Source organism: Triturus cristatus, chromosome 9 (genome assembly GCF_964204655.1).
Source record: "Triturus cristatus chromosome 9, aTriCri1.1, whole genome shotgun sequence".
Classification (NCBI taxonomy): Eukaryota; Metazoa; Chordata; class Amphibia; order Caudata; family Salamandridae; genus Triturus; species Triturus cristatus.
In genome coordinates this window covers 511,080,027-511,094,540 of record NC_140592.1, presented here as the reverse complement: position 1 = coordinate 511,094,540, position 14,514 = coordinate 511,080,027, and the positions used below count along the sequence as shown (strand labels likewise).

Here is a 14,514-nt window from a genome sequence, read left to right as displayed (position 1 = left end):
TTATTTTTTGTAGTTTCTATAGGAATCCTAGTTACAATTCTTAAAACCACTTGTATTCAGTTTTATCCAATGGAAACTGGCCCTCCTATCTCTCCAAACATTGCACATTCCTACAATATGTGAGGCTGTATTTAGTTGTATCAATAGTTCTATTAGATTAAGGACATGCATAACGGCAGAGTAGAGTTGGTACACTCACTATATGACACACAAGTAACCTCATTGATCTAGTGTGTTATTTTAAACTTTTCTTTTATGTATTTACATTTTAGAAGTGTTTGAAATATTGTATTTCCTAATGTTTTACGGTTGTAAAAATAAAACAAAGATTTGATTTGTTTTTTTACTGCACCTCGCAAATCTTGAGGCAGTACTGGTTGAACCTTCAGAGAGTACACCTTTGGGCAAGAATCAATGGATAGTGGATGTGAATCAGGAACCCAAGCTTTTGTAGTGATGCTGGCTTGAGGAGAGGGTTGGGGGGGCTGCTCGGTGTCTTGAAGGGAAGTGCTTTTCATTTCTCTCAAGCATACCAAGTTGTGTCCTCTCTTTATCTTGGCACCTGTACCAGAGCATACGTTAATTTATGCTTTTGATGCTAATGCTCCCCATCTAAGTTGTTGCTTGCCTCTGGACCCAAAGTTCTCAAACCTGCTCAACAGATATGTAAGAAGTTAAAGTCTTGGCTCACTGGACCTGAGACCGAATGTTCAAATTCCTCTGCATTTGTCTGTGGTAGCTACGGAGGCCTCCAGAAATGGGAAGGTGTCCTCTTCATGTTTGAAAAAGGGGCAAAGCAATCTAAAGTATGGGACGAAAGTCTACCAGTCCAGTTGCCTTTAGTGAGCAGGTAAATGCAAACCCCATCCTGGACAGCTACTAGCTTGATCTATTGCAGTACTTTGAGCCTTACAATTTCCTCCTGCCTGCTATCGTCACATGGATCCCATTAAAACTATTTTTGGCATTTTTATAAAGCAATAATTGTGGCAGCATTTATTTAATATACAGTGTGGGGTACAGGTCATGTTCATCGACCGGTCATTAAATGGACAATCTGCTAGACACCTTCAGGAGAAGATAGGAAACACCACAGGTAAATCACTGAACACAGGACCGCTACGACGACGCCTCTGCTGCAACCACAAAGGAGTGAGCAGTGGAAGAATAAGAGGAGGCATCCAGCTTCCTGTATACCTCTCCCACCAATGCATCCTACAAGGGACTGTACCCAAATGAGGCAGGCTAAAAACATAGTCAACAACCCACAGGACTACAGGACACCAAGTATTACCCAAATACCTGAGGTTCTCACATGCACAGAAGTGCATCTGAGACCCTGGGTGCGGCAGCAAACGCTATGGTAACAGCCGCTGTGTCACCAGTACCTTTTGTCATGTCACCTCAAGCCATAAATGTGGGGATCAACAGAGGCCTAATGTCTCCTACCTTTGTGCTCTCTAAACTAGTAGTTAAAAGTTCCCCCATCTCTTCCCCCCCCCCCCCCAGCCTCCTCCTATGCCCTTTATGCATTCTTCCGGCCCCCATCACCCCATCCCTCCCCCCTAGACACGTAGGTATGCGCCCCACCCCCTTTCCAGCATGGCAACCACCGCCGCTCACCCTGCCACCCTTTATGCCTCCTTCTGGGGGCTCATCCTTCCTTTCTCGACGGTCTGACACCACGGGGCTCCTCGTCTCCAGCGGGTGTCCCCCTCTCCAACTCTGCTGGCCACACCATCCCACAACAGGGGACGCACTCACCCCCTCCAGCGGCCGGTTGCCCAGGCTGTCGCCCAACCACGTGGGGCCACTGCCCGATGGTGCCTTGACATTTGTTACCTAGAGGGATGCCTAGCACTGGGACAGTTAGTCTTACCAGTTCAATATGTAACGTGCATCTTCCCCGTTCTCCCCCCCCCTTTTTTTGCATTGAATAGTATTGTTTATATACTCTTGTTCTAAACTGTACTCTTGCTGTATGCCTTTGTTCCAATAAAAAGAATTATGACACAAAGAAACATTGCAATGTCAAAACATAACATTCTACAAAGAGGCGAACAAACAGTCTCTGAACTCCTACACTTCGTAGTGCACAGTTAATCTCTTTTATGTCATTTAAATCTTTATTTCTTCAACAACCTAACATACAAAGGCTTTCCGTAAGTTTTTAACTTTCATTTTATTTCTTTTCATAACAAATTCACACTGTTCCAAGAATTCAATGTCCGCCTCAAAGCAAGCACACTCTTGTATGTAATGGTCAACAGCAAACGTCCTCCAGTCGCTAAATCTGGATGATATAGCCTAAAGTCACATTTCCAAATAAAATAATCAAATAATACGCCTCAGTGTTGGAAAAGCCTTACCTATAGATGGAAGCCCTTGTTCAGTCTTCTAATACACAAGCCAGTCTCTTCCTTTTTAGTAGGTTAAATTATGTCTTTGACTCGGTTATTTTGCATTAGTGGAGAATGTGGTTTGTTGTGCTCGGTTGTCTTGAAGGACACATGTATATCCAACTACTCTAGTCTCAGACACAACAATACCCATGATTTGTCAAAATATCGAAAGTTACAAAATATGCTCCTTTCATTTCTGTGTTCGACCCTTCTACTTACCACACTGCTGGACCAAGCAGTGATTTTCCTGCAGTTTCATAAATGGGCATCATCCTGGGCCTAGTCACACCCAGTGTGACCATGGTCTTTTTTTTTATCATCTTCTGTTTCAGTTTCGGTATAGACTAGCCACATTCTCCCCTCATCGCAGAGGAAAAAGATGAGCACTATGTATTCTGGACCTTTGACTTACTCGTCCAGTCCCCCACCCCACCCATTCAGAGTGAGGTCTGTTGGAGAGGCTGTACACCTTGTCCTCGCTTGGTGGTTCTTAGGCTCGTTTAACAGACTTGTCCTCTCTGTAAGACTGCAAGCATGTTCTTTTCTGTTTCATGTGGTGCAGCACTTTATCAGTTGCCAGTCAAAGACAGTAGATGGCTACCCCTTCCTCGTCAGAAAATGTAGGCGCCTGTAACGAGGGTTCATGACGTCTGTTTTGACAACCTGCTGCTGGGATTGGTCTATAAGCACTTCTTGGGACAGATGTGTCATCGCTCAAATGCATTAGACTTAAAAACAGGTGTCTGCCGTTTTAGAGATGGTTATGGTTGATAACAACTGAACTTGGACCCTACTTTGTTAAATAGTTTGGCACTCACTTCTTTGCTGTTTAGCAATTGGGATCTGAAACTTGTGAAAGCTGACCATCTCACAGGACGTTGGTGGTTTGGTTGGTTGCAGATAACACAGCACAAATGCCTGTCCACAAATCCATGGTCTTGGCCTGTGCTATTGTGACTTATTTGGGTGTGACACATCATGCATGCAGGAACCTTTTTATCCAAATGCAAAAATGTCAAATGTGTGATTTATCTTTTCCCCCAATGCCTCTCCTCACCATTTAGCCCTCCACCATTTTGTATCCGGTGCTTCATGATTCTATTTTTGGTTGTGATTTAAGCTGGAGCCAGTATTCCGCTTTGTCTGATAGCTGACCACCTGGGCAGTCTTTTCCTATTCCAGTGTTAACTCTAGTGGGTTTCCGGATGGAGTTTGAATAAGCACGCTTCAGGAGAACTCTGCTTCTCCCGTCATTCTCCCTTCACTTGCATCCTGCATCAGAGGGAGTCTTTTTAACAATCTGGCTCAAGGCTTGAATCAATATCTATGCCTAACTGCCACTGGATCTGTTATGCCAGCTGAGGTAATCAACCCGCAAATCCAGCCTTCCTCTTCTGATAGACTGCTAACCGCAGATTCCTCGCCTTAGAGTATTCCCCAGGCGTCAGACTGAACCCAGAAAACCTTGAGCCAGTACCTCTGCATGCAGGTAGGTGGCTTCTATTGGCTCACCGACGGGGTTGTCTGCGCCAGAAGGGACTTAGTGGTGCCCATATAAGCTCCACCCTGGCACGCTGACATCAGTTCCCTTCTTCGCCAGCAGCGCGGATACAGCAAGTTACCTTGGTCACTTTTTAAAAACTTTTTGTCGTGCTTAGGGACATGCCCCCTCCAAAATCTGCGAGTTTTAAACCTTGAGGCGACTGCCGCAGACAGGTCAGTGTCTGTTTCTCATTTGGTTTGTCTCTGGTGCCTGGGGTCGGGCCCAAGTGCTGTGCCGAGTGCAAGTCCATGCACCTCAAGGCGATCTGTGAGCGGTTGATAAAGCTCCTGGCTGCAGAAGGCCCTATGCCGCACCTGTTCCTTAGAGAGATTTCGGAGATATTCCCGGAGCCATTCCAGCAGATGCTAGTGTTCTTGCTCCAAAACGTATTCTTTGAAGTTGAATAAGTCGAAGAAGCACAAAGAGAAGTCCATGTGTTCTGCTTCCCCCTTCCAACCTCATACTTCGAGGCGCTGCTCCTGCACTCCATCTGCAGAGCGGAGGTCCGGCACTGCTCTGCATTTCCCAGAGTTTCCTGGAACGACATTTGCACAGTTGTAGGAGTTCTACCATGCCATCTTTGGGCCACGGGCTCCCTCTGACATTCCTTTGTGACGCACACAGCTGAGCGCTGCCAACTTGGTTACCTGCAGCTGGACCACCTCTGATGTCAGCTGGGCCCTCTGGATCCGTCCCTGGATTGACGCCACCACAGGTGCCTTATTCAACACCAGCTTTTCTATCAAGTGCATTCCCCAGCGCCACCATGCCGCTAGACGACAAGCTCATCATCTCTGACTCTGAACTGGCACCGCCAGGCTCGATAAACCCCTGGACTTATTTCCCCTAGAGAGCCCCTTCCTCCTCATCTCCCGCCTTCAGAAAGGAACAGTGTGGTCCATTAGAGGAGGACCCTGAGCCAGAAGAAAACTAGTATGGGGAGCTTGGTGACATCAGTTGCTTGGACACTTCTCTTGACTCCGGAATGCTTTACTCTCAGGGGCCCATTTCAGAGAAGGGCACATCTTTTGTCACCATGATAAGCAGGGCAACAAAGGTCCTTGACCTACAGCTACCAGCAGTTGAGATCAAGCCCAATGTCTTGACATAGGTGCTTCACCCAGGAGCGGGTTCGGATGAACAATTGCTCCCCTTCAATGGAAGGTCTCACTGACCTTCTCCTGGGGGCCTGGGCTCTGCATGATTTCCTAATCCACTGCTCTGCCCCAGGAGACCCACATTTCCTCTCACAGCACCCCTGACCTGTGAGCCTGGTTGTACAGGCTTCAACAGCCAAGTGTCCACCGGACAGGAAATCCAAGAGGCTGGGCACCTTTTGGGAGGTGCATTTTCTCTTCCACCAGCCTAGCCATGCAGTCTGTGAACACTGCATGCCTTTTGAGTTGATACTCCCATGCTTTCAGTGGAGGGCCAAGCCATACTTAACCAAGCCCTAGTGAATGGTTGATACAGCGAAGTTTTCCTTCAAGTGTGGGCTGGTTAGCACAGACTCCTTGGGTATAGCCATGGCTGCTACAGTGGTGCGGCCTCACCACTCCTGGTTGCAGTGTACTGGGTTCTCTGGGGATGCCGTAGCGTCCTTGATTAACCTGCCCTAAGATGGTTCTCGTCTATTTGGTGACAAAACTGACAATCAAGCGCCTTAGGGAGAGCCGGGTCACCACTATTTCTTTGAACTTTATCTAACTGCCCAGTTCCAGCAGGAGTCCTTGAGCTCCTCCCGCAGCCATGTTTGGCGCATGCATCCACAAAACCAGCCATACCCAGCAGTCTAGCAACCTGCCCAATCTTTTTATGGACGAGGTTGCGGATCCCAAAGAGGACGCAGGAGCCTTACTCGATGTACTGTTCAGTCCCCCACCCCTACGGCTGCTTCAGCCTAAAGCCTCTTTATTGCACCGTCTTTAGTTCATCCCATTGGCAGCAGGGTCAGGCACCACCATCCCCAATGGACTGCGATTACAGTGAGTGCTTCAAATTATGTGCAAGGCGTACGCCCTTCCATTCATGGACACCCCTTTGACTTTGCCACTATCCCTAGAATGGCAGATGGAAGACCATCTCTCCTTGCTCGGTCAGGAAGTGCAGACTCCGTTGCCCAAAGGAGCCATCTGGAGAGGATGCCTGTGACAGAAGTCAGACATGGTTGCTTTTTTCTGTTACTTTCTGGCGCCCAAAAAAAGACGGAGGACTTTGTTTTATACTAGATCTATGCCCTCCCAATGCCTTTCTACAGAAAAAAATTCAAGATGCTCACCTTGGCTCCGATTTTTGTCTACCATGGAGACTGGATGGTAGCTATGGACTTGTAGGATGCTTATTTTCACATCCCCGTCCTACACTCCCAAAGGCATTACATGCGGTTCAAGGAGGGCCATGAGTATTTTCAGTTCGCTATGATGCCCTTCAACCTCACTAGTGCCCCCTGGGTGTTCACGAAAGTGATGGCAGTGGTTGCACTCTTCGGAGGTTGCAGTTCCAGTCTTCCCCCTTCTCGATGTCTGGATCCTGAAGGTGGGCTTGCTCCAGGCAGTTGACACCCACCTCCAGACGGCAAACCTTTTGCACTTGCTGGGTTTCACTATCAGCTTGCTGAAGTCACTCTTGATCCCTCAGATGCACTTTCATCTGAGCTTTTCTGGATCCTCCAGAGCGGAGAGCCCCAGCCTCAATCCTGGATTTCGGTCAGACTGACTCAGAGGATACTGGGTCTGATGGCCTCCTGCATTCTGCTGGTGAAGCCTGCCAGATGGCAGCAGTGGGATCTGAAGTCTCGGTAGGCGCAGCACCAGGAGAATTTCTTCGACCTGGTTTAGATTTTGATGGCTACTGCAAAAGATTGCAGTGGTGGCTGACTGACCGCGATTGGGTCCACGGCTGACCCCTCTTTGTTCCCCACCCAGAACTGACATTGGTGACCAATGTGTCATTTCTGGGTTGGTGCAGCCACCTGGGAGAAGTGGAATTCATAGGACTCTGGTCTCTGGCAGAATCTCAGCTCCACGTCGACTTACTTGAGCTGAAAGCTATCCGCTTTTTCCTGTTTATCGAGGGAAGGAGGTTTTAGGTGTTCAGTCAACACCATGCCCATTGAGTATTGCAACAAACAGGGTGGGGTTGGGTCGTGGACCCTGTGTCTGGAGGCTCTGTACTTGGCTGAAGCGCCAGGATATCTTTCTTGTTGTGCAGCACCTGGCAGGCTCATTGAACACCAGGGCGGATGAACTCTGCGGTCTATTCCTTGTGGGTTATGAATTGACTACATCCGGAGGTGGCACGAGGTCTCTTCCAAGAATGAAGAGAATCTTGCCTTGATATGTTGGCCACCGTTGACAATGCACCATGTCAGAACTTCTGCGCGTTGAAGTTTCGAAAGCGGCTTTTGGTTAGACACACATTTCGCCTCCAGTGACATTCAGGACTCCTGTGCACCTTTCTGCTGATATCTCTCCTGCCTTAAGGTCTCAAGAAGGTCAGGACTGACCGGGCTCATGTCATCCTAATGGCTATCGGTCCTCTGTTCAAGCTGCCCATTCAAAATGATCCATGGTCACAGCAACAGGGCAGGGTCCTGCACCCAAACTGGCACTCTCCACCTTCATGCATGGGAATTGAGCTGCAACAGTTGAGGAATTTTCGATCTTCAGAGGTCTGTGATGCCGTCTTGGTTGTCAGCCAGCTTCCCTCCAATAAAACTGACACGCTTGTCATTGGTAGGCGTGTGGACCTCCCATGGTATGGATTTAATCAAGCCACTACCACTGCTTTATAGATGTTGACTGTTGTACCCTTGATGAATGCAAACTACTTGGACAAATGCCAAGGCTTTGTTGACAACAGTGACTTCCTCACATGTCTTTGTCGGCCTTTGGTAAAGAATCATGATGAGTCTTAATTTTGTTTTTGCCAGCATAAGTGAACATCAGCACACAGGGTGAAAGTCTTTTGTGCTATACACCATAGGAAATGTTTCACCCATTTGTAACTGGATTTTAAAACATTTCCTTATTGCCAGATATGTGCTTGATGGATACTTCTAACATCAGATCCCTCACTTTAAGAATATCCACAGGCACCAGACTGGATCTGGAAGATGTTGCCGCATAGTCCCTGTGTACCAGTAGGTGGCCTCATGGGGCTCTGTGTCAACCCTACTATACCCGGGAAGTAACGTCTAGAGCCGCCTATAGGTGCCACCCAGGTGTGCGGACGTCAGTTCCTTTCTTTCCAAGCCTTTGTATGTAGATCCGAAGCAAGCGCCTAAATTTTTTCCAGTTTTTTGACAATTATTTATTCTACAAAATCTTTCAGTCTGTGAGGGTCATTCCTGAAACTAGAGTTTAAACCTTGTAGGGACTGTTTCAAGCAGAGGCCTCTGACCGATGCCCATGAGGTCTCTCTCTGGTGTTTAAGTCCTGGCTATGACTCCAAGTTGTGCAGGAAGTGTGCCTGTATGCACCTTAAGGCAATCTAGGATCATGAAGCCATGATGTATATCGCCAAACACCACAGGAAGTCATGCAAGGGTCATTCCAGCTTGAAGCTTTGGATGCTAACCTATATCTGATCTAGCGGGTGCTCTTGCAACAGGTTGTCATCTCCATCCAAGACTTTGGGTAAGTCAAAATCCAAAAAGAAACCGAAGAAGTCCAAGCAAGCCTTGTCCCAGCCTCACCACTTTACTCCTGAGAAGTCTCAGGGACATCAGGGTGCTACTCTGTTTCGCTCCCAGTCCCCTTACTGAGTGGTCTATTCCTCTGCTCATCCTGGTGTTACCCAAATTTCTGGTGTCATTAGCAATGGAACAACAGGTTGAGGCATTTAAGAATGCCATGCTTTGTATCTTTAACACCCTGCGTGCGCTTGGGCCCAATGGGTTCACGGAGGCCTCCAGTTGTTACCACCAGTCGATCTGTGCCATCTGTGACTCCTGGACCCTCTTTTGATTCAGCTTTGGTTCACAGCTGACTGCCGCTTCCGGCCATGTCAATGCCAGCCCTGACACTGCAGACTACAATCCTATTGTCCTGTCTGACTCCTAACCGAATCGGTCTCAACCTCAGCTTAAGTTGTGACAAAGAACAGTTTTGACACACCCAGCCGCAGTACATTCTGATAAGAGGGTGCAGTTACTTAGGAGCCACCCTCTAGTTCTCCAACAACTAATCTCATATCAGATCAGTCAGCCAGCCTTTGTTGATGATGGGGATGAATTTCTCCACAATATGATGATTTTTATTTGGATCCACAAAAGAACAATGGACTGGCCACTTCCCTGACATGGGGCTGTTTCCTCCCTCTGGGCTTTCCACTGAAAAGTCTACCTTATCAGCTTTAGTCATTAGACAAGCAGTTTCAGATCTGGACTTGCAATTACCATCTGTGGAGGTGAAACCCAACGTCCTCACTGAGGTTTTTCAACCAGGACAGACCTCATCTGAACCTTTGTTGCCATTCAACAAAGCTGTGACTTACACCCTTGTGGGCACTTGGACAATAGCTTGCCCCTGCACACCTATGAACAGACAGGTGACCTAATGCCACAGATTCACTCAAGGTGAATCTGCATTTTATGCAACACCTTACTTCTGAGAGCCTGATTGTTCAATTACCTAGAAGCAGGGTTAATTCCATTTTTCTTATGATCCCCCCCCCCCCACCCCCGAGGAATTGAGGCATTCGTAAAGAGGATGTTCTCAGCAGCTAACCTTGCCCTTAGGTCAATCATCACCAGCTGTTTGCGGGATACGTACTCCCATGTGTTATGAGACATGGTCATGAAGATCTTGCCAGTAGTTTCAGAGAAATTTTGATCCAACTTGATGTAGACCATTCAAGATGGCTAGGACTCTGTAAAATGTCATACTGTTAGGCCTTGACATAACCAACTGTTCAGGTTGAGTGGTCAAAACTAACATGGTGCCCCGGCACCACGCATGGATGAGCTGCATGAGCTTTTAAGGGAGACTTACAAGCGTTACTTCTGGATGTGCCTTTTGATGGGTCTGGTCTTTTCAGTGAGCAGGCAGATTCGGCCCATGAGCACTTTAAAGAAAGCAGAGTCACTAAGTACTCCCTGTCTTCCCACACCCATAAGGCATAACCCCAAACAATTTTGCCCCTTACAAAACATTGCTTGGGGTTTCGCCTATAGGCAGTGTCACGATCCACCACCACAACAGGCACCCCAGGCCTTTCGGGGTAGGGTATCTGGCAGACAGCGTCAAGGCCTCCAGCAACTGCAAATCTCCCAGTTCACAGCCCCTTCAGCTGCAGCCTTCAAGCTGGTTTTGTTTTCTGTTAGCGGCACACGACTACCCTGTGGGAGGGAGAATCTGAAAATGTTTTCATGGGTGGTAGGCCATATAGAACATCTGACATGTGGGTTCTACAGATAGTCCAGGAGGCTGCGCCCTGACATTCCTTACCTTCCCATCGCCTCTTTAGCCTACATTGGAGCGGCTTTCAAAGGAGCATTTGTCAATTTTTTGCTGCAGGAAATTCAGAGTCTTTTGGTGTAGTGAGCTATAGAGAAAGTCCTCGCCTCAGACATGGGGATTGGATGTGACGTCTATTATTTCCTACTACCAAACAATTGCGTGGCCTTTGTGCTATTTTCAATCTCAAACCTCTGGATTTCTTCCTGCGGAAGGACAAATTCAAGATAATCACACTGGCCCTTCTTCTATCTTTTTGGATCTAGGAGACTGCATGGTAGCATTGAACTTGCAGCACTCCTGTTTCAATGTTCCCATCCTGCAGGCCCACAGGCACTACTTGCGATTCAAAGTTGTCGAGGAGCATTTTCAGCTTGCTGTGCTCTCCTACGTGCCTCATCAGTGCCCTCAGGTTTTCAGGAAGGTGACCGTGGTTTTCACAGCACGCATGCCTTCGGAGGTCAGGCATTAGTCTTCCCCCCTTCCTAGACGACTAGCTGTTGAAGGCAGGCTTGCCAGTCAGTCATGGTCCACTTCCAGACGACGACAAACCTACTTACATTGCTACGGTTCACCACGATCAACCTTATCAAAGTCACACCTGACTTCTTGACAGAAACGTCCTTTCATCAAATCTGTCCTGGTTATGGTGTATTTAGGGCTTTTCCTCCAGAACGCGCCCGGGACATTCAGGCTATGATCCAGATGTTTCAGCCTCGGTCCTCTGTCTCATTGAGGATGGCTCTGAGGCTTCTTGAACTGTTAGCCTCATGCATCCTCCTTGTCAACTTGTAGATACCACATGCAGATTTTGCCTTGGGATCTGAAGACCCAACACCAAGAGAAGCTTTACGATTCCATCCAGGTGTCAGAAGAGATAGCAAAAATCTGCAGTGGTGGCTGCTCTACTGCAGTACCACTAGCAGACCCCACTCCCTACCCCATCCAGAATTGACTGTAGTGACAGATGCTTTCCTGTTGGGTTACTGAAGTCCTCTGGAAGAATTTGGGATCAGAGGACTCTGGTCACTGGGAGATACTGGCCTACACATCAGCTGGTTGGAGTTGCAGTCAATTCGCTTTGTTGTTCAAAGTCTTCCTGGCATCCGTTATCAGGCGGCTGGTTAAGCGCCTCTCAGACCACACCACTGCCATGTGGTATTAGAACAAACTGGTGGAGTGGAGTCCATGTGCCAGGAGACCCTGGGCTTACGATTCTGCCAGAATAGCTAGGGTATAACCCTGTATATGCTCTACCTGTCAGGATCTTTAATTGCCATGACAGACGAGCTAAGCCAGTCACACCTAGCGGATCATGAATGGCAGCTGCATCCAGAAGTGGCACAGAACGTCTTCCAGCAATGGGGATAACCTTGGCTCAATATCTCTTCACTACTGCTGAGAGCGCAATGTCAAACTTTTTGCATGCTGAAGTACCCAAGAAGGCTCTTTTCTGGAGACACTTCACCCTGAGCAGAGCATGGGACTACTGTATGCCATCCTGCCAAGATCTCTCCTGAGTTCTGAAGAAGCTCAGGAACAACCTAGCCAAAGTCATCGTAGAGGCTCCATATGAGCCAGGAGAATATGGTACCCTGAACTTCTAGGCATTAGCATCTGTCCTCCGATCAGGCTACCTCTTTGGAAGGAGCATCTGTCATGGCAACAGGTCATTGTTTTTCACCTAGGCTTGCTCAAGCTAAATCTCCATGTGTGGATATTGATCTGCAGCAGTTGGTTACATTCAGTCTCCCTCCAGAAGTAGTTGTCACACTTGCGGACAGGCGTCCTTCTATAAAGCCTACATACGCTGGGATATGTTTGTTTCATGGTGTGGCACTTACGGACCCATTGCAGGCCAAACTGTTGGATTGTTTTTGTTAGTACTGTCTTTGACCCAGCAAGAACTTGTAGTGGGCAAGGTTAAAGGTTACCTGTGAGTACTTTTGTCCTTTTTTATATTCACCAGACCATCCATCCTCATTTAAATTGCAAGTTGCGATGCGATTTCTCAAAGGTTTAATCCACATGTTTCCTCCTAAACCCTTTTTGATGCCTCAGACTGACCTACATTTTGTTATTTGCAGGTCTTAGGTGCACCCTTTTTGACCCGCTGCACATGTGTCCTCTGTGGCTCCTTCCTCCAAAGATTTGCGAAGACGTGCTTCCTTATCACAATAATTTCAGCTCGTCATGTGAGTGAGCCTAAGCTTTATGCATCACGCTGCCATGCATCACCACCTTTCTGGACAAACTGGTGCTGCGGACTAGAGTTGCCCTCCTACCCAAGGTTGTGATTCCCTTTCACATCAAAGTCCATCACTCTTCCGAAGTACTTTTGCCCAGCTCACTCCTCGAAAGAGGAGGAGAGAATCCATTATTTGGATCCAGAAGAGCGCTGACCTTTTTCATTAATTGTACCAAAGACCATCGAGTGAACGATCAGCTTTTTGTGGGGTTCCCTGGGACAAATCAAGGCAGTGCAGCAGAAGAGGACCTTTTGCCATTGGATAGTCCCCTGCATTAAGATCTGCTACGCATTGGCCAAGTTGCAGCCTCCAGAAGGATTGAGGGCCCATGCCACCATGGCCGAGCCTGCTCGCCTGCTACCACTGCGTTGACATTTGGAGTCTTTCGTGTTTAGTTGTCAGACCGCGGTGTGGGCTTCCGCGCACATGTTCATAAAGCATCACTGCCTTGGCAGCACATCTTCCAGTGTCTGCAGAGACCATTATGACCTGGTAGGCTGTATTTGGTGGTAAAGGCATGACTGCTTAACAAACAGCAAGATTTTGAAAGCCAGTGTTGATGGTTGTTACTGTGCCATTTTCCTCATGATGCTTACAGGCCATTATTTGAGCCCCTTTCGCTGTATGCCAGTCAGCTCACAACCAAAGCTGTCGGGTTTTCAGTTTTGTGTGTGAAATCTCACTGTTTTTACTGTGCTTGTGTGACACTTCAGTGCCTTGTGTGTGTCACTTTAAGTGCCACCATATCGCTGTCGAAAAAAGCTGTTGCATCTTTGCGTTAAAGAAATGACATAAATTCCCCCCATTTGTAGCGTGTGTTCTACTGTTTGTATTATATGCTCTTCCTGTTTGCTAGCGGCCGGCCTGAAGGTTGTAGGCCCATCTTTGTATATCTTTTGGATTCTGTAATAAACGGTTTCAACCAAACAAAAAAAAAAAAAATTCCCCCCATTTGTAACCGTCTTGGCCTAAAAACAGCCATAATACAGATTCAGCTCTTGAGAGTTTTATTGTTGGTCACTAGGTGCCAGATTTACGAAAAGCTTTTGCGATCAGCAACACTGCAACAAAACCACAGTCCTCTAAGGGACATATACATTTAAAATGGACTCACTCACACCTTAGGCTTGGAAGTTGTTTGCGACCAAGAACACATTTGAAACAAGCCTCGGTTGTGTGGTTGTTAGCATGTTCCTCTCAAGCCTTATACATTTATATTGTAGTGTTTCCTCATCCTCTCAGCTATGGACCACACATTTCTGGAGCTAAATCATCATTTTTAAAGTGGGAGTGTGTAATCTAAAAGGAGGAGCATTAATGAGAAATCAAACTTTATGGAGCTTCATTCCCTTTCTCCCACAAACATTTTAAAATAATGTATGCAGTGTGGTGACACAAAGGCTTGTGCTCCACACAGTTCCATGGGTTTCACAGACCCACATTTGGTAGAACCCGTCTCTGTGTAGGTAAAGCGTATCCAGGCTCGCACACGCGCTATCATGGGCTCAGATCACAAATGCCTTGCAGCCTCTGAATCCATTCCCAGCATAGCAATAATTCACGATGCACATATTTTAAAAATTAGACAGCAGAGCGTTTGAATTCTGGTATGTTGTCCTGGGTTTATAACGGGATTCCTAGATCTACATGTACCAGAATGCAAATAAAAACGTTAATTGGCTATACAAACCTTGATAGGCAGTTTATTCAAAAGCACCTCGCTTTAAGGTTACCTACCAGTATTTTACCCTCTGTCCCAAGAGGCGAAGAGGGCAGTCCCTTTTTTTTCCTCCTTGTATAAAGCACCAGGTTGTGAAAGTCCTCTCGGGGCCGAATGAACACCTGAGACACGTGCCGGCCCA

At 47.3% G+C, this 14,514-nt stretch overlaps 1 protein-coding gene across 4 annotated transcripts in view; it reads left to right on the top strand.

The window, feature by feature from the left end:
• Positions 1 to 14,514, top strand: part of PC (pyruvate carboxylase) — a 2,056,240-nt gene that overhangs the window by 892,935 nt on the left and 1,148,791 nt on the right. The gene's annotated exons all lie outside the window — the stretch shown is intronic.